Source organism: Chelonia mydas, chromosome 10 (assembly GCF_015237465.2).
Source record: "Chelonia mydas isolate rCheMyd1 chromosome 10, rCheMyd1.pri.v2, whole genome shotgun sequence".
Lineage (NCBI taxonomy): Eukaryota > Metazoa > Chordata > Testudines > Cheloniidae > Chelonia > Chelonia mydas.
In genome coordinates, this window is record NC_051250.2 from 51,250,507 (window position 1) to 51,273,046 (window position 22,540).

The window sequence follows — 22,540 nt, forward strand, 5'->3', positions numbered from 1 at the left end:
GTGGACAGGCCAGTAGGAAGCAGAGGAAAGTGGAGGCTGAGGCGGACAGCACTGCGGCAAGCCAGGAGTGGGACAGCTAAGAGGTACTGGCAACCAGGTGTTATAATGCAGTGGAAATAGGGTGGGGCAGAGGAGACAAGGTGGGCTCAGGGTGAACCAGGCAGGCAACCTCCAACAGCAGAGTCTGCTCCCAAGAGGGCTGCAGGCCAGTAGGAGCAGCCCAGACCACACAAATAGATGGCAGGCCCCACATTTTTAGCTGATCCATGTAATCTTAGGATGTATGTATCTTAGCACAGGATTTAGGCCACCCGTAGTCAATTTTCCCTCACAGGATCTAGGTGGGGAAGTGCTTACAAGACAGACTGTTCACCCTACCTCCTACCCCAATCTTAGTAATTTCTCACACAATAACGCCACCGTGAGCTACCATCAGAGGGCATTTGGAAGGGAATTAAACCAAGTTACCCTCTTCCCCCCACCTCTCCCTTATATTATTAAAAGGATTAAGCTCTAATTGTCTCAGTTTTATAGTAAATATTTCTGCTGGGATGCCAAAGCAACCATCCTGCACAGTGCAGCTGGCTGCACCATTACCATATAGCACTGCTTTATGATGAGTTTGCTAGTCACTGCTGAGGAACTACGTTTCAGTCCCAGGAAAGTGGCATCTAAGGTCACAGGAGAGTTGCTGCAATACAGCAAAAAATCCTCTGAGGTTCAAATTCCAGCATGTGTAGGGAGCGCGATATACTAAATGTGTGTAGACACACATTTGCAAGGATAGGGACAGTACGTATCTATATGCTAACTAAATGCAGTTTCCTCCAGCTGTAGGTGGGGGCCATTATCTAGTCAGAGGGAGCACAAACATGAAGATGATGGTCCTGTATCTTTAGAAGCCATTCGAAAATACCCACTACAGGGTTCACTTAATGGAAGATACACTTATCGAGAGGCAGAACAGGGTAAAGATCTTCAGGCCACGCATTTTCTAGTGGGATCTTACATCCCATGCCTGCCAGAATTTGGTTCTCTGGCTGCAATGAACTGATGGAGTCACCAGAATGTGTAGTAGAGACTAGCTGTTTAGCTAGCCGTTTGGAATCTGAAACACAATAGGTTGCCCTATATTTGCACTATACCTCTCCTCCCACCCAAGACAGACGTGCTATTGCACACTTTATGATCACTAACACAGAGGTTAGACAGATCTAACAGCACGTTAAGGAAAGACCTAATGAAGGATTAAAAAAAAAAATCTCTGCCAGTTGTAAGAAACGTTGTGCCCAGAAATGCGTATGACAGTGCACCTGATATATACTTGCCTACGCCTGTGGCAGAGAAAACCAAAATCTACCAGGAAGTTTGCTACAAGCAGAGTTTTGTCCTCATTTTTCTTTCATTGCCCTACTGATCAGATAAGACGCCACTTATGAATACCTTAATGACAACTGGGGAGGCTCGATTCTGATCTCACAAGCCATTTTACACCACGGTCACTACACAGACTTCAGCAGAGTTACTTGTAATTTATACTGGGGTGAATGACATTAGAATCAGGCCCAGGTTTTCTACAACTTCACGCTTCTCCAGTCTTCTGAATGATACATGTTTCTTATAATCAGCACTGGCATGTGTAGAAGCTAGAGCATCCCTTGAGACCTTGCCCACTTAGAAATAATTGCTATGGTGGAGGAAAAGAGACTGCAAGCAGCTGTGGTTCATTCCACCCATGCATTCTCTCCCCTTTGAACGTTAAAGGCTGCATGCCTACACTGAAAGCTGTATACATAACACAGGGTTTATTTTAGCAGAAATGAAATGGCTACCACAAAAGACAAATCATACAGTCACCAAAGGGGTCAAACAGCAAACAGGCACCCAAAGGACAACAGCATTTTTTGATGGAATTCACTCTTAATGAAACAGCCAAGAGTCACACAACCCCCTGGCTAGCTTTTAGAAGTATTGATAGGACTTGGCAGGCAGCTTCTAAAGAGAAGCCACAGCATTATAAATTTCACTGCCATACTTGGGATTTCTCATTTGACTGAGGTCCTCACTTCCCCTTATGGAGAATAGGAAAATGGTTGTCTCGCACTGCCCTTCTCACATCGGGAGCATTTGAAATATCATCCCGGACTCAGGTGGGTCAAACCAAAATTGTGGAGAAAAACTCTGGAGTGTACTTGGGAAGAGTTGGGGGATAGGAAGGCAATGAAGATCTAGATCCTATATTTGCATCTTGAACTCAAATCTACTTGAAATTTAAATTAAAAGTCATATTTTCTTCCCGGCCTAAACGAGGTGACTATAAAATATCTCAAGTTGTTTCTGATTAACAATTTTTTTTTTAAGTGCTGTAGCTAGTTACAAAAGTTAGTTGAACAGGTTACATCCGATGTTAAGCAGTCACCATTACGGGTGCTGTTTTGGGAAACCTCTGAGCACACATTCTGTAGTCTCTTGATTTTAAAAAAAATATATAAATATCGCAAGTTAAAATGTGCCCACATTTCCTTTTCATGTTAACTTCCTTTTTAAAGGATACAAAACATTCTCAATGTAACCAGATACTGCAGAAAAATTTTAAGTTGCCTATTTCTGGTACCACAATCCCTGAGTATCTTTGAAACATAGTCCTTAACTTACAATTCGTTTATTCTGGTTGAAGATTCATTTCCTTTATCAGATATTCTTTTAATAGAGTTTAACCTTGGCATGAATTTCCACTGAAGTGATTCATCCATTTAGCAGGCACACAATGCTCAGAGAAGCATTATGTTCACTTCTATTCGGCCACTGAGTTTATTCCAACATTGCATAGGCTTTCAAGACATGGTGCAAGGTGATGTTCACTTAAAGGTGGAGAGCAAACAAAAGAGTTTGAGCACACATTTCTAGGCTGAAAGCCCCCTTTGAATTTCTCATTTCTGGGCCTGGTATTTCTTTGATGGCCAAACGGGACATTACACTTGAATAGGTCCAAGCAACCAGTGGAATAGCAGCGTTTCTGAGCCCTGATGGACTGTATTATTTCAGATAGGTTCCACAAGGTGAATGCCACATAGATGATGACGTACAGATGAGTGACAAAATGAGAAACACTCCAGGTCAGAATGAAATTGGTTAGAGAAAGAAGGAAGTCTCAATTCAAGCTCAAAGAAAAAACGTTTAGGTACAAGATGCAAACTCTAAGCCACCAACAGAGATTTGCTTTAAGAAGAGCTGGCAGCTAAAAAACAGCAAATCCATGTGGGGCATTAGAGGCCAACTTTGATCATCTCTAATTAGATAGGATCTGGGTAGAATGTTATTGGGACTGCTTCACAACAACAGAAGCTAAGACAGTTTGGCTGCAGACTGCAAGCCCAGAGGCACACTCCTGCACTGTAACATGGGCTGAATGGGCATGTCTGACTACTCAGTATTGGAGCAGATGCTACGCAGGTCTCACTGAGGCCTCCTTGAAATAATTGCTCCATTCAAAGACTCTCACCCCTACAGCCTCCCCCCCAAAAAACTTCACGTCTGGTTGCCATGAAACTCTGCTGGAAAGCTTTGAAGCATCAGGCATTCTCCCAGCCATTGGCTTGGCCTCTAGTTTGTAGAGCCCACAAGCCTTTTGTCTAATTTGTCTTTCTCCTGTAATTTTGTTTTGAAATACTAGCTTCCCCCCAAGAAAGCCACCCAGCTCTTTGCATCCAGCAATACCATGGAAACTCTTCCCTGACTCCCCCAACTATCACAGAGTGTCATTTTCAACTTTGTTTGTTATTTAAACTGGTGTCATTCAAGACGAAAATTATTTCTATGTCAGGGTTTATACTGGAAAAAGCTACTTTGACTACAGTTTGAGATCTAGAACTACAACATAACCAGCCACGTCTTCCCTAACTGCTGTACAAAGACATGATTTTCAATTAATCTAATGAGAAACAGATCAGAACTTCACCAGCACATTTCTAAGCCTGCAGATTCTTGATCTTATTAACATGGAGGAGAGCCAATGACTCAGAGTCAAAGAACTCATTCATCTTCCTTGGCATGTGGGATACTAAACACTTGTGGTTATTTAACATCTTTGATAGCTAGTATAACCATAGAATCATAGAACTGGAAGGGACCTCAAGAGATCATCTAGTCCAGTCCCCGACACTCAAGGCAGGATTAAGTATTATCTAGACCATCCCTGACAGGTGTTTGTCCAACCTGCTCTTAAAAATCCCCAATGATGGAGATTTCACAACCTCCCTAAGCAATTTATTCCAGCATTTAACCACTCTGACAACTAGGAAGTTTTTCCTAATGTCCAACCTAAACCGCCCTTGCTGCAATTTAAGCCCATTGCTTCTTGTCCTATCCTCAGAAGTTAAGAACAACAAATTTTCTCCCTCGTCCTTGTAACAACCTTTTATGTACTTGAAAACTGTTATGTCCCCTCTCAGTCTTCTCTTCTCCAGACTAAACAAACCCAATTTTTTCAATCTTCCCTCATAGGTCATGTTTCCTAGACCTTTAATCATTTTTGTTGCTCTTCTCTGGACTTTCTCCAATTTGTCCACATCTTTCCTGAAACGTGGCACCCAGAACTGGACACTATACTCCAGTTGAGGCCTAATCAGTGCAGAGTAGAGCAGAATTACTTCTCGGGTCTTACAATACTCCTGCTAATACATCCCAGAATGATGTTTTCATTTTTTGCAACAGTGTTACACTGTTGACTCATATTTAGCTTGTGATCTCTATGACCCCCAGATTCCTTTCCGCAGTACTCCTTCCTCGGCAGTCATTTCCCATTTTGTGTGTGCAACTGATTGTTCCTTCCTAAGTGGAATACTTTGCATTTGTCCTTATTGAGTTTCATCCTATTTACTTCAGACCATTTCTCTAGTTTGTCCAGATCATTTTGAATTTTAATCTTATCCTCCAAAGCACTTGATGGTACATACGCAGAGCCCGTATGCTTCCCTCCAGGGCTGAAGGCTCTCAGGGCACCATACATTCAGAGCATGCAAACCATGGGATCAGAATGGACATGTGGCAGGGCACGATATGAAGAATCCCAGAGATCCTAGCCAGTAGAATGGAAAACTCTCCTTCCAGGCTGTTTGCACCACTTCCTCTGCCATTATGGCAGGCCCAATAGCCAGGGTGCCATTGGGTGCCAGTACCTGACCAGATTCTAGGGCTACTGAAGGAAGTTGTAGAAAACACACTGGAGTTAATGCTGACCTTGGCATCTTTAACTTCTGCAGGCATTTCCTGTGGGATTGGCTGCAGTTGTGGGTTTGGGAAGCAGCTACCTGGGGTAGCTCCTCGCATCCACCCTGGCCTCTGCCAACTTTTGCTGCACAGCTTTTATTTTGCAGAAGGGGATGGGGGAAGATGGCTGCACAGGGATTGAAGCATCCCACCATCATCTCCCTCTATGTGGCCCTATCGCTCTCTCCCCACTCTTTGCCACAGATAATGGGAGATGGGGATAGTGGATAGGTGATGGAGCACACGAGCAGTGGGATTCTCCCTAGAAGACGAGAGGGCACTGTTTGTTTCCTTGGATGTGGAGCCATCAGATATTGCCACCTCCTGGAGCAAACACCACGCTTCTTGGTACTATTTACAGGAACATTTCCACACATCATTTGACATTTTTATTAACCCTTGCAGTACTGAGCCATGCTTGTCCTGAATGAAAGGCACTATGAACTCTTCCTCTCATCTTTAGATCCGTGTCTCCCACCCTAATGCACTTCAAGCTTCCTCCATCTTCTTACTTGCTCCCCACAACACTGCATCACTGTGCTAGCACATGAGAAACAAAAAGTGAAAGCACTTATGGAGAAGAGTCAACCTGACTGCCAAAAAAGTCCCACTTGATACAATTTCTTTCAGTCAAAGAATCTTAGATATCTTTGCTAAAATTAGTTTATCTGTGTAGTCTGACAATGTACCTTTAACAAAAAGAGTATGGCTGCAGTATATTTAGTTGGCCTCACTTCCGCTTACCCACAACAATAAAGCTGCGGTAACAATGCCACTTTGGGCCACGTTCTCCATTGGTGTCAATTGGCACAGCTCGTTTGTCTTCAGTGGAAGTACACTGATGTACACCAGCTGGGGATCTGACCCAACACACCGAAAATGTGGTAGATGCAAAATATATTGATGAGTACGACGTTTCAGTGCTATTTTTCTGTTGTGAAGTTGTAGAGGAACACTCACAGCTGTTAGATGGCAATGCTATCACAGCCATATCAACTTTTGTGCACAGACTTCTCCTTTGTGCACAAAAGCCATTTCACGTTTATTGCCTGCTTGGATGGTTTTAAGTCACTTGAGCCGTGACTTCTTGCTTGATGGCACCACCTGACGTTTGCAATAACCATGCCCTGAGTGTGCTGTACTGACTAGCATCTTTATAGCTGAGCTACACTATTTCCTTACCAGACCTTTTTTATGAACAGCCTCTGACTCAGTAATACTCCTAGGTCAGCCTCTGTTTTTCATTGACCTGTAGATTAGCAGGGAAAATAAAATATGATAAGTTGAGGTTAAAATACCATGACACAGTGCACAGATTTACTAAGGAATAAACAAAGGCTAGAGCTTGCCTTTTATAGATGCACACCTCTCTGTGCCAGAGTCATATAATCTGCCCCTGCCAAAGCTTCATGACATACTCAGCATTTATGAGCCTGTGGAATCACCACCTCAATTAAATTTCATAACAAAAAACCAACAAAAAACCGCCATAGCATTTTAAGTACTGTACTAGGAGAGATTTTTCCATTACAAGAGGGCTACCATAGAGGGACCCACCGTGAAAGAACACAGTGATATTAAATGCAGAGGCTCTGCTACCCACCCAAGACGGCCTACAGGCAAATATTTATTATTTGCAGACACGTTTGAACCAGAACACCAGACATGAATGCGCCCAGAAGTTTTTTTTGGGGGAAATACTGGTCTATGGGGATGGCCCAACTCTCTATAATACAGCAACTACAATCTCAGATCCAAAAACTGCCTGAGCTTTGTGAATGTTTGGATCTGGATCAGGACTGTGAGACAGTCAACCATTTCTGGTTATTTACACAGCCCCACAAGTGAGGGTGCACAACATGCTGTATCATATACATGGCTGGGTACCTGCTCCACACTGCTAAAGGCTCAATCCTGCCAACATTCACTACCAGGCATCATGCTGACTATGAGTAGCGAATCTCAGTGGGATTGCTCACAGTAGCAAGCACAACATTCAGTGGTGAGTGTTGGCTGCTGGCGTGAGCCTTTACTCAGACCAGCTGGACACAGAAGACTCTACTCCAGATAGAGAGAGAAACCCACTGTTAGTGTAATAAATCATAATTCCCCCGAACACTCATATCTAAAGATCCAAGATAACTTGCTTTTCAATTGCCTTTGGGTTGAGAAGCACTTTTCCCCTCTGCATTAGTTGTAATAGACTCTAAAAAGCTTGGAATGAACTTTCCCCATCTATAGGTTTTACCCAATAGAGCCAACTGGCAACCCCTCGTTTTCCTGCCTCCTATCGCCACTGTGTTTTAGATGTAGATGAAGTTGAAGCTGTGGTTTTAGTTTAACCGTTTCCACTTTATCACATACAATATAAAGCTTATGCTCAAATAAATTGGTTAGTCTCTAAGGTGCCACAAGTCCTCCTTTTCTTTTTTGCGAATACAGACTAATACGGCTGCTACTCTGAAACCAATATAAATGTTGCCAATCCCTTGAGCTGCGTGAATTTTTGAGCGCAGGGACAGGATTCTCAGGAGATGCAAGTAACTTTACTTTCAAATATTTTTCCAGCTGTCCACGCAGTCTTTGGGGTTGCCACAGCCTACTGCCCAAGAGAATTGAGGTTTGGCCAGTCAGGAGGGCAAGTGGCAACAGGAAACAGGATCTGGCTGCCAGTGAGTTGGCACATTTCTTTGAGTACTTCTCAGTACACCTTGGAGTTAGTGATTAAACAGAAGCCATTAGTCTGGGGTTATTGTAAAGTTGCATCAGGTTTGACTCAGCAGCTCACCAGGCAACAGCCCTATACCCTATGCCAGTGTGCCTCAACCTTTCCAGACTACTGTACCCCTTTTCAGGAGTCTGATTTGTATCACGTATCCCCAGTTTCACCTCACTTAAAAACTACGTCCCTACAAAACCAGACACAAAAGGGTCACAGCACACTATTACTGAAAAATTGCTTACTTTCTCATTTTACCGTATAATTATAAAATAAATCAATTGGAATATATTGTACTTACATTTCAGTGTATAGTATATAGAGCAGTATAAACAAGTCATTGTCTGTATGACATTTTAGTTTGTACTGCCTTTGCTAGGGCTTTTTATGTAGCCTGTTGTGAAGCTAGGCAAATATCGAGATCAGTTGACGTACCCCCTGGAAGACCTCTGCGTACCCCCAGGGGTATGCATACCACTGGTTGAGAACCACTGCCTTATGCCTTATCATTTCAACACACACTACCTACCCTGCAGTAAGGGTGCCTGCAAAATTACATAGAAAATGATCGCTGGATAACTTCTACTGCAAAGCTAGTGGAGAGACCACACAAAGTTCTGGGTGCAGAAGTACTAAAAATAATTCCTCTCTGGGTATTTCTTATTTAACTTATCAATAAAGGTTAAGTGAATTGTAAAACACCAACATATCCTAGAACATTGAAGAATCTAGTAATCAAAACCACAATTTTAAGATATGCAGGCCACATTTTTTAACCTACAAATCTTAGAGACTCTCCTGTTAAAGGTGAGCTGAGAAATGTTAAGTATATTTACACTCCCAAATCAGTAACCCAATATTGGCCCAAGACTATCATTACTAATGGATGGACTTTCTGTAATTGACTTCAATGCATGTCCGTTCAAGCCTGCGAGTAACGACCAGTCAAAGCCAGCACATGTTGTCTGAACTCTAACCATATCCCAGGGCAGTGCACAGTCAGACTGGACACAAGCTCCACATTCAGCAGCTCAGGCTGTGCCCAGGCATGCGTAGACTTCAAACAAACACAATTCCATTTTAGCAGGTTATTTGAAAGTTAATTCTTCTGTTATTTACTCCCAAGCTGACATCCCAAATGCCTATTGAACACTGATCTTGTTGTAGCCCCTAGATCAGGGGTGGGCAAACTACGGCCCATGGGCCACATCCGGCCTGCCTGCCGTTTTAATCCAGCCCTTGAGCTCAGGTGCTCCAGCCAGGGAGCAGGGTCATGGGCTGCTCCATGCAGCTACCGGAAGCAGTGACATGGCCCTGCTCCGGCTCCTACGCAGAGGGGTAGCCAGAGGGCTCCACTTGCACACTGCCCCCAACCCAAGCGCCACCCCCACAGCTCCCACTGGCCAAGAACTGCGGCCAATGGGAGCTGCAGGGGTGGCGCTTGCAGACAGGGCAGTGTGCAAGGCCGCGGCTCAGCGTAGGAGCTGGAGGGAAGATATGGCTGCTGCTTCTGGGAGCTGCTTGAGGTAAGTGCCACCCAAAGCCTACACCCTTGAGCCTCTCCCCACGCCCCAATCCCCTGCCCCAGCCGATCCCCCTCTCACCCTCCGAATCCCTTGGTCCCAGCCGGGAGCACCCTCCTACACCCCAAACTCCTCATCCCCAGCCCTACCCCAGAGCCTGCACCCCCAGCCAGAGCCCTCAACTCCTCACTCCTCCACCACAGCCCGGAGCCCCCTCCCACACCTTGAACTCCTCATTTCTGGCCTCACCTCAGAGCCCACACCTCCAACCAGAGTCCTCACTCCCTACCGCACCCCAACCCCAATTTCATGACCATTCATGGCCCACCATACAATTTCTATTCCCAGATGTGGCCCTCAGGCCAAAAAGTTTGCCCACCCCTGCCCTAGATTCTCCAGTCAGAAATTCGGCCTGTGATGAAGTGGGACTGTTCTTAATGTTTCCTCTGAATACTGTAGGGGTGCCTCAGTTTCCCCTCGGCATTTCTTAAGTCTCTAGGTGGTGGGATAAGGGGGTATAATTGTTGCAGAGCAAAGGGCCAGTGTACATAAATGGCGACACTCTGTCTCCTGGCAACTGATGGCCTGGGTCCTTCCCCCTGCAAGGTGATAGCTAAAGGGTTGGAGAACAAAGGAATCAGGTGACCTCCTGGCCCGGGAAAGGGACAAAGCCCAGAGGAGGAGGGGCTGGAGGGGGAGTCAGTCGGCGGCTGGCTGGGGATGAGGAGTGAAGTGCAGACGTGGTTGTCTGGCTCACTGCCCCCCAAAATAGAGCCGGCTGAGGGGTCCTGTTCTCTGTACCTACAAGCTCTGTTTTAGACCGTGTTCCTGTCATCTAATAAACCTCTGTTTTACTGTCTGGCTAAGAGTCATGTCTGACTGCGGAGTTGGGGTGCAGGACCCTCTGGCTTCCCCAGTACGCTGCCTGGGCGGACTCACTGTGGGAAGTGCACAGTGGGGCAGGGGATGCTGATTGATCCAAGGTTAGACCCAGGAAGGTGGAAGTCATGTGAGCTTCTTGCCCTGAAGACAATCTGCTCAGAGAGAGGAGACTTCACCAGAGTCCTGCCTGGCTTCGTAGGGAGCAGTTCCAGAGCATCGCCCAGGGACTCCGTGACACGGCCCCTTTGTGCTCGGCACTGTAAGAACTTACAATCTAGGTATAGGACACGACACAGGCAGACAGGGGGAGCACAAGGCAACAGTGACAGTTAGAATGTGTAATAAACACTGGTCATAGCACACTGGGTGCCTGGCAAAGAACTTCCCTCCTAAGCACTTCCAGAGCATTCAGCTCTTGCAGGGGAGAAGAGATTCAGACTTTAAGTAAGCAAGGGAGGGACTGTTCTTCAGATGCAGTGCTACCCAGTGCATTTGTAGAGCCACATTCTGCATGTATGTAGACACATGCATCTCCATCTGAGGCGAACAGAAATTACCTGTGCACATCCAAGGGCCAGAATTTGGCCTGTAGCACTGAAGTCTTCATGTGAACCTTGTTATTGAACTAGGACCTCGAGCAGTTTTTATTTCCCCACTTAAAATTCCCCTTTACGTTTCCAAACCAGTTGCTGACGAGACCCAAGGATCAATACTGTGGGCCAGATCTTCAACTGATGTAAACTGGCATAACTCCATTCAAGTCAATTTGCCTTCAATGGAGCTGCATCCATTTATACCAGCTGAGAAGCTGCCCAAGTCCCTTTAACACAAAGGCCATTGGTCTGATTTGGAAAGTTATATTCCCCACAAATTATTGGCATTGGTATGAAAACCCCAACCAAGTGTCCACACAGGCTATGCCCCAGAACTTACCATCCCCAGCACATGCACACGGAAGAACCTAACCCATTCTCCTCCATATTTTTCCTTCAGCGTAATGGTCCAGAATAGATTTTCCAGAGCTGGAGAGGAGGAGGTTTGGCCTGGAAGCTGGTCCTGTGTTATCCAAATCCCCAAAGCTGGGGAGTACCGCACGTGCTGTATTCAAAGAGGAAGCATGAATACAAACAAACAATTGTCCGCTATATTTACACAGAGTGGATCAGGTTGCTGGCCTCCACAGTAACAAACGAGAAGTATTTGACACCAGCTAATGCCAGACAAAGCGTGTTGCTGATCTCTGGATGGTCATCGTGCCTCCAACAACAACAGCTGCCTCAACTTACCCCATTGCATTCTCCGTCCAATTAACTTTTTAACCTTCAGCCCAAGTTGCATAAGGGCTCTAGAGAGCTTAGCAAGAGATTAGGTTTAAATACCTTGTTATTTTTATCATCATCCTGCTAGTGTATCTTCCCACTACAACAGCTAGGATGGTCTTTGTAAGGAAGAGCTCAATAACCTTATCTGGAATATAATGGACCCAAACTTCAAATTTTGTGTCTGTTTTTGTGTGTGCAAATAATGGCGCTCCTGAATGATGTTTGGTCCATTTAATAGTCATTCAAGTACTATGCCCCTGATTGTGCCCTCACATCAGGTGGTTACACACCAAAGCATTATTCAAATGCTCCTAATATGTACTTGCCGTTATCTCTGGGTGTAAAAACATCGGCACCAAACTGGAGGCTGAGCTGAGGTCCTTCAGAAAGCAAGGGTCAACTTGTTAAACAGAAGGACATGCTACCACCCTTCAGCGGCCATGTTTCACTCAGGTTCCTTCACTGTGGAACATTACATACGGAGTAATAACAGATTTGATTTGTACAGCACCTCTGCAAAGCTATCAGTCTAAGGGGCATGGATGGGTCCCATTGCTGGATTATCTGAGTGCCTCACAATCTTTCATGTGTTTATCCCAAAGTGCTCCGTGAGGTAGGGAAGTGCTATATTCCATTTTACAGAGGGGAACTGAGGCATGAGACTTAGCGATTTGCCCAAGGTCACACAGGAAGTCTGTGGCAGAGCAGGGAATTGAACCTGGGTCTCCCAAATCCCAAGTGCGCATCCTAACCATTGACCCATCCTTGCTACAAGGACCCCAATTCTATCACCATTCAAAACGGTGAGAATTTTGACACTGACTTCAACTGCAACAGCACAAGTCTCTGAGAGAAGGCAAGAAAAGTCTTCAGTGTTCCCAGAAATCAGTGCTAGAAAGTGGATATATTTTTTTGTTTTGGTGATTCTAAATATTCTCCGGCACCATGCCAAATGCATGCATGCATGCATGCACACGCACACAGTGAAAGAATGACAGGAATTGCACGGGAGAATTTATTGCTGTATTGAGGTCATGTACAGTACTTCGATAGGATGTTATTCAGAACAGGCTCTCCAGGCTGGGAAAACCTAAAGAATGCAATCTTTCTCTTCCAACCAGGGGGCCTTGAAACCACTTGGGGTGAACATTCTTGACAGAGAATACATTATACAATCCCGATTAATAAAACAATAATTTATGCTTCATCAGTGCCTTCCATTCATGCTAACATGCTTCAGAAACCAGTGTTTATGAGAGAGAAGAACTACTTCAAGTGGCTGTGTGTCAAAAATGGGTGAAGAAGCAACACTACCCAGTAGTTTAGGAAAGGAAGTGAAGACTGCCACCTCCAGTTGAAATGGCTGTGGGAATTTATAATGTAATTACTCAAAGTGGAGTTTGGCTACAAGACTGAGGCCGACACCCATCCTTGCAAAAGAGAGTACCATGATTGCTGTAGTTACTACAAGTGGGCAGGATCTCAATTTTATGCGTCATCCAAAGAGTGAGCCCCTCCAACACTGCAGGATCTTCCACATCCTGCGATGGCACCATTTTCCCCCTTAGCAAGCTTTTTGGGACATGACCTTAAGCCTTCTCTTTGGAGAGCATCTATGCAGCATGGCCACGACTGGAAATCACTGTACCTTGAGCAGTGCCACCTGCTGAATCACTGGGGTGATACACTTCTGAATTCATGCTGTAACTATTATTTACTGCCTGTTGCTTTTGCCTCTCCCTCTCTTGCCAGTAGCTGCTAGCTAAGCATTGCATTTGCAAGCCGGAAAGGAGACTTGGGGGGAATGAGTGTTTTCCTGTGGATGGGACCCTGCTATTGTAATTTGCATGGTCTGACTGAAGTGACACAGCCAGAGGCATCCTCCTTTCTTCTCCAGAGATAGTAAAGAGCCATTCCTGCCCCTTCAGCTATCAAGCACATCCACCATTGCAGATGCCCTCCACATGTGTCTGAAAGCCCTGCAGGTGACCATGCGGAGCTGTACAGCTGCTGCACAGAGTGAGGCAGCATGTTCTGGGGAGACTGCTATCCCAGACTGTTTATTGCTGTTTATCATCCAGGTGGCTGTGCATTGCCCTTGGCTTGGGAGCTGCCTGGATGGTATCTGAGATTTCTGTGCTGGTGCAAGGCTGGCACTGGAATTTCCCATCACTCTTTTTGTTCCCAGTCAGATTTGCATCAAGGCTGAACCAGCCAGATGCCTTAAAAAATCACAGCACAAAGCATTACAGCAAATGCCCATCAGACTCCCCACTGCATGTAAGTGTATGTCCCAGTTGACAGGTTAAAAAAACTGTAGGCAGGCAATCCGTGGATCCCTTCTGGGTGATGGGGGACTGTCAGGTAACTCGGTATAGGAAGAGGTATTAATACATTCCAGTGGTCACTGCTGTGCTGAACTCAGGGAAAGCAATATGGATGAGCCTTGTTGGTGATTCATTAGTGGAGCTAAATGGACCCAGGAGAATTTGGTTCCTGGAGATGACACAAACTGGGTACCGTTGGGTCCAATTGTAAGAGTTTTCAATGTGCCAACCCAGACCTTCATCTGGGACGCTTGACTTCTCCTCAGGCACCTTCCGCTCCCAGGCCTACGCCTTCCCCAGGGTCTGGAGAAACCATCTTCATCTTACGGAGGAAGCTCCAACAGCCTGAAAGCTCCTCTCCAGCTGTGTTCTGGGGCCCAGAATCTCCATGGAGACCCAGCTGGCCACTCCCCACCATTGGCTAGCCGGGAGGGGGATCTGTGGTGAGTGCCTCCCCAGTTTGGTCAGCGTGTTCTGAGGGGCAGGAAACACCTGCTTCCTGCAGAACAGAAAGGGCAAGGAAACTCATTAACCTCTTACGCTGACTGGCTGTTAGAGAGGGATAAAGAACCACACTCTGACACGGAGGTTACAGAAACCCTCTGCTCACTCAGAGATAGTACTGCCCCCAAGGAAGGAAACTACATTAGTTTCCCACACCCTTTCACCCTGAAGTGCTGAAATGTGGTTGAACAGTCCCAAGAGCAGTGTAAGGAGGGAATGGAGCCAAAGAATACTCACCTAATGCCACTCAGTCCATGGAGGAAACCCACTGAGGGGTTTCTTCCTCCTTCTTCCGAAGGACCTGGCCACTGTGAGAGTCAGGGATGGGCCTTGGATCTGATCCAGCCTGGCATTCACATCTTAGGAGGCATCCAATGGCAGTATGTCTCCCAGATGCATTGCTAGGGTGGGGGCCTCAGAACCTGTGGGATTGGGAACAAAGCTCCAGTAAAGTTAGGACATGCTCCCCATGAACCTCATCCTCACAGGCGCATTGAGTATGAGTTTCCCAGTCAGAACCTCATGTGGGGCCTCCTAGCCCTTCCCCCTGCTCTGGTGGGAGAACAAATCATGGACTTCCCTGATCAAAAATCTTCATACCAATACTTGTTCACACCAATAATACAAAGAAGGGATATTCTCTGTAATGCTAATAGGGATCCGCGAGGAACTGCCATCATATAAGTAGTAAACAATAAATAGCTACAGAACATCTGGCTGCTATTAGTAAACCAAATATCCATTTATTTTTAAACTAAGCATCCCTTTTACAGAAACACAATGAAATAACTAAGGGATCAGTTAGGAGCCAAGACTCTGGGAGCTTTTCTGTATCTCCCACCTTATTTTTCCCCCAAAGGGTTTGTTACGGAGCAGACCCAGCAGATATATTTGGGATCTGCTTTTCCCTGCACCCTCTCCAGCAGTCATCTATACGCCTTCTTTGTATAAAACACTCACTCCAGCATGCCTTAAAGAACCACAGAAAAAATTATATAAAGAAACATGTGCACGAGTGAGCTCACCACATTAGATTATAAAGTAACAGCAAGTTGTGTGCTGTGCTTATGATCTACACATACATATTACCATGTGTATGTCTAATTTGTAATTGCAATAGCTGGATAGTAAGAAAGCAAATCCAGTCTGATTTCATTTTACCTTCCATTCCTACCCAGTGGAGCTGGTCAAACTTTTTCAAATTTCAACAAAATCTCAAAAATCAGTAGGAAGTCAGACAAAATATGGCAATTTTTTCATGTATGTTACCACCAGCTGGCTTTACATTTTTTTAAACGTCAAAACTGACCAAAAGTTTTCAAATATCATAGTTCCATATTCCAAAAAAGGAAAGTTTTTGAAAAAACATTGTGAACTGCCTCCCCCATCAAGTAGCTCTTGTACTCACACTTTCAGTTTTCCAACATTTATCATCTTTAATTTCCTCAGAAACCCACTGAACTGCCAAAAGCACCTTCTAGGAGCCATTTGGAATGATATATTACTGTATGCCTTTTGAGAGACAAGGTGGAGAGGGAATATCTTTTATTGGACCAATTTCTGCTGGTGAGAGAGAGAAGCTTTCAAGCTATACAGAGCTCTTCTTCAGGGCTTGGAAAGGTACCAGAATAACTCCACGTGGCTTGAAAGCTAGTCTCTCTCACCAACAGAAGCTGGTCCAATAAAAGATATTACCTCACCCACCCTCTCTCTCTCTAATATCCTGGGACCAACACGGATACGACAACACTGCATACAAGAGTGTATGCCCTTCGATTAGACAGATTGCTCCTCTTGGAGGAACTCTCCTTTCTTAACACACAAGATTTCACAATGTGGAGATTTACTGATGAAGGGACTCTGGACACCAGGGTTAATGAGAGGATGAATGATGACAACTTTCACTACAAAACCTGCAAAGCAATCCAGGGCCTCTGATCATTCAGCGATGAAAACGTGCCATTGTTTGCAGCAAGCTTTAAAAAGAGTTACATTAGTTGCCAGCAAATGTGAAACAAACAAGTTTTAAGCTAAATATCAAGGGAACACACTTATTACATGAGTGGGTGTGAATTTCACAGAACTCATATATGTTCTTCTGAAGGCCTTTTTCTGTTTCCTTTTCAAACAATCCTCATCTCTTTAAAGCTGTCTGACATCTCTGAAGACTGAAAACAGAGCTCCCTAATGTAAATTTAGCAGCAGCTCTGGAATGTTACCATGATGCAAATACCTCCTCTGCAACCAGACAGAGACTATGAAGAGAAATAACCTAATAAGGTACTGCTTAGGGAACCAGAGTGTCTTGGATGATATATGCTGCCAGTGTAATGCAAGTTTTCAGCATTGTGCTCACTATGCAGATTACAATAGAGAATCTTTTACATCCAGCTGATCACTCTGAATTTTCAATACAAAATTAGTAAGTGGGCTCTATTTGTACTGAAGTGGCTCAGAATGACTTAAAAGGTGTCAGACCGATGATAAGATGGCTGTAGAAAGTCCTATGTCAGAAAGCACCGTGAAAGGTTACCCATCTGTGTCTATGGACGTGTTAGAGAAAGTGTTCTACTTAAGGAAAAACTATGGTATAAAAAGTGAAGAAGAGAATAGAGGAGATTATTGATTGTGAACTCAGTCTACATAACTAACCTATACAAGGGTAAAAAAAATATCAAAGATGAATTTCATTTCTCAAACTTGCAAAACCGGCACAAAAAATTTACCATCTTAGGCCTAACGTGTATTTACTGGCCTTCATCATGGGGATGGACAATGAAAAGAACTCAGGAAAGGTTATTTCTGAAAAAAAAGGTAAAATACCCTTTAGCCAAATAGAAATGTATAAAGCGTGGTTCACGGTACCTAGGAGTTTGGATCTGTGACCCTTCTGTTAACCTATTCTGTATCTATGACTGCAGCAACAGCCACTTCTCAACCAGTGCAAGGGTGTCCCGGCTGGTCAACCACAGAGGGATCTGGAAAGTGCTGAAAGAGGGAAGTCTCTGAGAAAGCAGGATAAGCGAAGCCAGATGGAATATGCAGGATCTTGTTTGCTCAGGAGACCAAGCATAAGAAAGGCTGTAGTTTCTGCTTTAGAATTGCAGTACTACAGCTCTTGTCAAGTAGCAACAGGCAAGACAGATGATCTGGGATGTCTCTGAAAAGCAACACTACGCACACGTACTATACCTACGCACAAATGCAAAAAGTAAAAGGGGAATGAAAAATGTCAATCTACCTAGGTTAAGCCATGAGGAAGAGCAGAAAGAGGGAGTTCAGAGAAGGGCAACAAGAATAACTACAAGCATGGTGAAACTTCTGTATGAAGGGAGACCAACAACTGAGACTGGCGGGAGAGGAGGTAGCCAAGGGGAGACATGAAAAAATACAGAAATAGGAATGGTGTAGAGGAGATAAATCAAATACTTGTTGCCATCTCTCAGGTCAAAGAACAAGGAAACATTCAAGAAAGTGGAAGGGCAAGTACATATTAACTGATAAAAGGAAATGCTTTACAGCATGTATAATTTTACCTGTGGAAGACACTGGTTTAGTAAACGACAGAAAGGCCAATAGCTTAGCAAAAGGAAGAGGTTTAACTTGTGTGTGTGGATAAAGAAAACATTCAAAGTGACATTCCATAGGAGGTGAACAAATCACAAGGGATATAAACCCTCAGGCTTCAGCTCAGAAGCCAACCGCTAACTGATGGGGGTTTGGAAAATCCTTTGCATAGCGGAAATTCTTCCTCATTTGTCCATTACAGAGCTTCTTGCACTTTCCTCTCCAAGCATCTGTTAATGGCTACTGCTGGAGATAAGATATTGGACTGTATAGACCACTGGTCTGATCCCACACAGCACTGTCTAATGTTCAGCAACAAAAAAATAGTGGCAGATTTCTCTCTGGATCTGAAAGTGGTATGTTTTTCTCCTAAAAATTACACAGCCCTTATTTTTTCCCATTTCTAGAGAGTAAACTGGATTGAGGGAGCAAACTGATTTCTGAAGCTCCCCAGTATGGTTCAAGTGAAAATTTAGGTTTAACTGCTTTCTCTGCACAGATTCCAAGTGTGTTACGTCCTGGTCTTCTAATCCTCTATGAGCTTAGTGTGTCATATGTGAAGAATGGACTCTCTGAACTTATAACAAAGTACAGCATTAGGAAGTAGCACGCCTAGACTAAGGGCTAGCCTGCACTGGAAAAGCTGGCTGGGATAGCAATAGCTGCAAATCCTCCTTGGAAAGAAACAGCTTTTACTGGCGTAAATGTGCTTTTGCTGATATAGCTTAAACCAGTTTTCCCTGAATGGAGTGAGATACACTGGCAAAATGTTATGTTGTTATGCTGGCAAAAGCACTTTTTTTGTTGTTGCCAGCATAACAATCTACTCTAGGGCTACTGCCAGAGTAGAAAAGTTGTTAATAATAGTAAAATCACACCACTAACCAATGTAATTACACCACAGAAGACCTGGCCTAAGCAAATGGCAACGTTTTAACAGAGAAACAGCACTAGAAATAGGCTCAAGCCTCAATTTCATTGGTGACACTAGGGTTTTGGTGAAGGCTCATCTTTAATTAACTGCTCTGCAATGGTCTTGTAAGTAGAGCTCAAGTAAACTAATGGCACTAGGATATCTATGACCATTATCTCAAGCAGATTTGTCCCGAGCATTCTGTCTTCTAGCAGGGGCGGTGAGTTATATGGGCCTGTGGTGCCCGGGCTCCAGCAATATTCAGGGCCCGGTGGCCTGGCTCCACCAATGTTTGGGGCCGCGTCTCTCCCTCAGTCCCCCTGCTGCCCGAGTGTCCCCCAGCCCCACCTGCTGCCCCCGCACACCTCCCCCAGGCCCCAGAGCATCCCTACCTGCAGCTCCACCCTGCGCTCAGCTCTGCTGGCTCCCGGCATCAACTGCCGCCACAGGGTCCTACTACCCCCCCATCCACTAGTGCCAGGGCAGGCTGACACTGCCCCTGCCCTTCCACCTCAGATCCTTCCCTTTTCCAGCGGGACCCTCCACCAGCACAGGGCCCCCCCCACCCGCAGTCACCGCTGGGCAAGGGGCAGCCCAAACCTCATCCCCACTGAGGGGCAGCAGCAGGGGAGGAGGCGCACATGTGAAGACAGCCCCGCCCCCAGCACCCACCATAGGGGAGACGAGGGGGCTTCCTGGACCTGAGAGGGACCCTAGAGCACATGCAGTGGCAGTGGTGCGAGGTGAGTGTGCTGCTGTGGGGAGCCCCTCCCCCGGAGCTTGCTGCTGCCAGCTGGGGGAGGAGTCCTCTCTGGCCCCAGTCCCTGGGCAGCCTGCAGGCACCCCAAACTCCTCATCCCCAGCCCTGCCTCACCTCAGAGCCCACACCCCCCTGCACCCCAACCCTCTGCCCTAGCCCTGAGCCCCCTCCTGCATTGTGAACCCCTCATCACCAGGCACACCCCACAGCCCTCACCCCTGTACCCCAGCCCTCTGCCTGAGTCCCTCCCACCACCCCAAACCCCTCATCACCAGCCCCACCCCAGAGCCCTCACATTTTAACATTATTTAAAAAAAAATCTATATTGGCTTACAAGGTGGGGGGGTCGGGGGGGGGACGGTCAGGACTTGGACCTGTTCTGGGCACCACCAAAATTATACAAACCTGCCGCCCCTGTCTTCTAGGTGCTAAAGATAAGTTAACTCATCCCCAGAGACACTCACTTCCCTGGGAAAATGATGGAGCGAGGAGTAGATTTCAGTCACATAGCAAGACTATGTGTGAGCCTGTGACAGATTCCAGGAATCCTGACTCCTAATCCTGTTCTTTAACCATTAGATGATGCTCCTTCTAACACACACAATGCTTGTTCGTTGTTGATTACCTGTGCAGGTAAATTACTCTGTGAGCAACTAGTTAAAGGACATGTTAAAATTAAAATATATTAAAAAGAGAAATTCCCTTGGCTGTGGTTACAGCCAACTCCTTGGACTAATAAAGCTGACAGAAAGATTACAATTTTGTTTACTTTTTACCATTAATGCTGTTTAATTCTGTGCTTCACCTTGCTTCAACTATGAAAAGCACATTGGTCAGCTTTGCTTTTGTTTGTACTCAGTTTTAGAGAGGCAAGGTGGGTGAGGTCACGTCTTTTATTGGACCAACTTCTGTTGGTGAAAGAGACAAGCTTCCGAGCTTTTCTTCAGGTCTGGCAAAAGTACTCAGAAGGTATAGCTACATTGCAGTTAAACACCCACAGCTGCCCATATCAACTGACTTGAGCTGGTGGGGCTTGAGCTATGGGGCTGTGTAACTGCAGTGTAGAAGTCTGGGCTTGTGCTGGAGCCTGGGTTCTTGTACCCTGGAGGGGGCAGAGTTCCAGAGCCATGCCACAGATCTTTTCTTCCAGTGTTGACGGCTCCCCAGTGAACGCTCCTTCTTGGTAGTGCCTTTATGTGGTTTAGCTTAATCCACTTTCGAAGAACCAGGCAGTGAAATTGACTATTTAGCTGTCACACTGTAGCTAAACCACATAAAGGCACTTTTAGTGCCAAGAAGGCGCGTTCACTGGGGAGCTAGTACACAATAATTGTGCTTTAAATTCACACCCTAGCTTATTTTGCAGTAGCTTCCCCCTGTAGACAAGCCCTAAGTGAAGGCTTCCATTCTTACTTGAAATTTTGTAGGATGAAAGCATAGGGACACTTTCTGCTTAGCACAAGTGACAATGAATATAAGGTTTTTTGGCATACAAAGTCAGGGCCATAAATTCTACTCAGGTCTTTGTAGTTTTATTTCCCAACATTTGCTGAATTTTTCCCACTTTCCATGATTTATTTAGAAGTTTAGATTTCTTTAAGCAACACTTGTAAAAAAAACAAAACAACAACAAAAACCCCCAATATGCAATATATTATTTTATATTAAGCTACATTTTTAAACCCGTGCACCCTCAGGTCTTTTGCTCTCATATGCAACCCATCAGAACAATGGACATTTTAACCAGAAATTATTTCATAAGCATTTTCAGAATCATGTAAATGAATTCTCTCTGTCTCTATGGTACTAGGTCTCTATATAGTATTGCAGTCACCAGGCAAGTATTTCCAGTTTTACATTTTGCCCAATGAAAGTTACTGCACAAGAATCATAGTGTGGTAGGGTGGATTGCTTGCAAAGAGTTAAATGGCAGTCACCCTACAGCAAGAGAAGGATCAGCTGGGGTATCGGAAGTGGGAAGCTGAATGTGGCTCTCTAGTTCACACAAGTGTTACAGAAGCACAGCCTACACTTTAAAGGGGTTCCCTGTGTGACCAGGTTACACAGTTTGCCTGAAATGTTCCAGGGGAACGAGATGGGACTTGAGAATCCACAGTGAAGTCCTGCCAACAGCTGCTTTACATCTTAGCATGACCTTGTCAGCTAAGAGATGTTCAGCGACAACCAAGTGGTCACCTAGTGACTACATTACACCCTTGCTATAATGAACCCCTGGGGATCCAAGCTATTTGTTCGGTATGGCTAGGGGTTCGTTACAGCGAGAGAGACAAGGGGACAGCTCCTCCAGCCCTGGGACCACCACTGGCAGCAGAAAGTGATCCTCTGGCTCCAGGGCAGCAGCAGGGAGAGAGAGCTCCCTTGGCCCCAGCCCCGCGGCAGGAGCTTACAGTGCACTCCTCCAGCCCCGGGGCCAGAGGAGCACTCTGCCCCAGTAACAATCCCGGGGCTAGAGGAGCTCTCAGCCTTGGCCCCCTCCCATGCAGCCCTGGTGCCGGAAGAGTTTTCAACCCCCCTGTGCAGCCCTGAGGCTGGAGAGGCTCTCAGCCCCCCACCACAGTGGGCAGGTATAGAGGTGGGATCCAGGGACCACATTCACTATAGCACAAGGTTTGCTATTGCGAAGGGCGTTATAGCAAGGGTCTACTGCGTCTCAGCTACTTCTCTTCAACGAGTCTCTCCACACGGAACTCTTCCACTGACATCTATGGAGGGGTCTGCTGCTAACTCATTCAAA

The 22,540-nt window shown here is 45.5% G+C and overlaps 1 long non-coding RNA gene across 1 annotated transcript in view; it reads right to left on the reverse strand.

Moving 5' to 3' along the window:
* The window catches only part of LOC119567240, a 36,265-nt gene that overhangs the window by 11,758 nt on the left and 1,967 nt on the right, over positions 1-22,540 (reverse strand). Inside the window, exons 2-3 of the long non-coding RNA XR_005227165.2 lie at positions 14,783-14,967; positions 11,326-11,490 (exon numbers count right to left, since the gene is read on the reverse strand). This is a non-coding gene — a long non-coding RNA (uncharacterized LOC119567240). The remainder of the gene's footprint in view (positions 1-11,325; positions 11,491-14,782; positions 14,968-22,540) is intronic.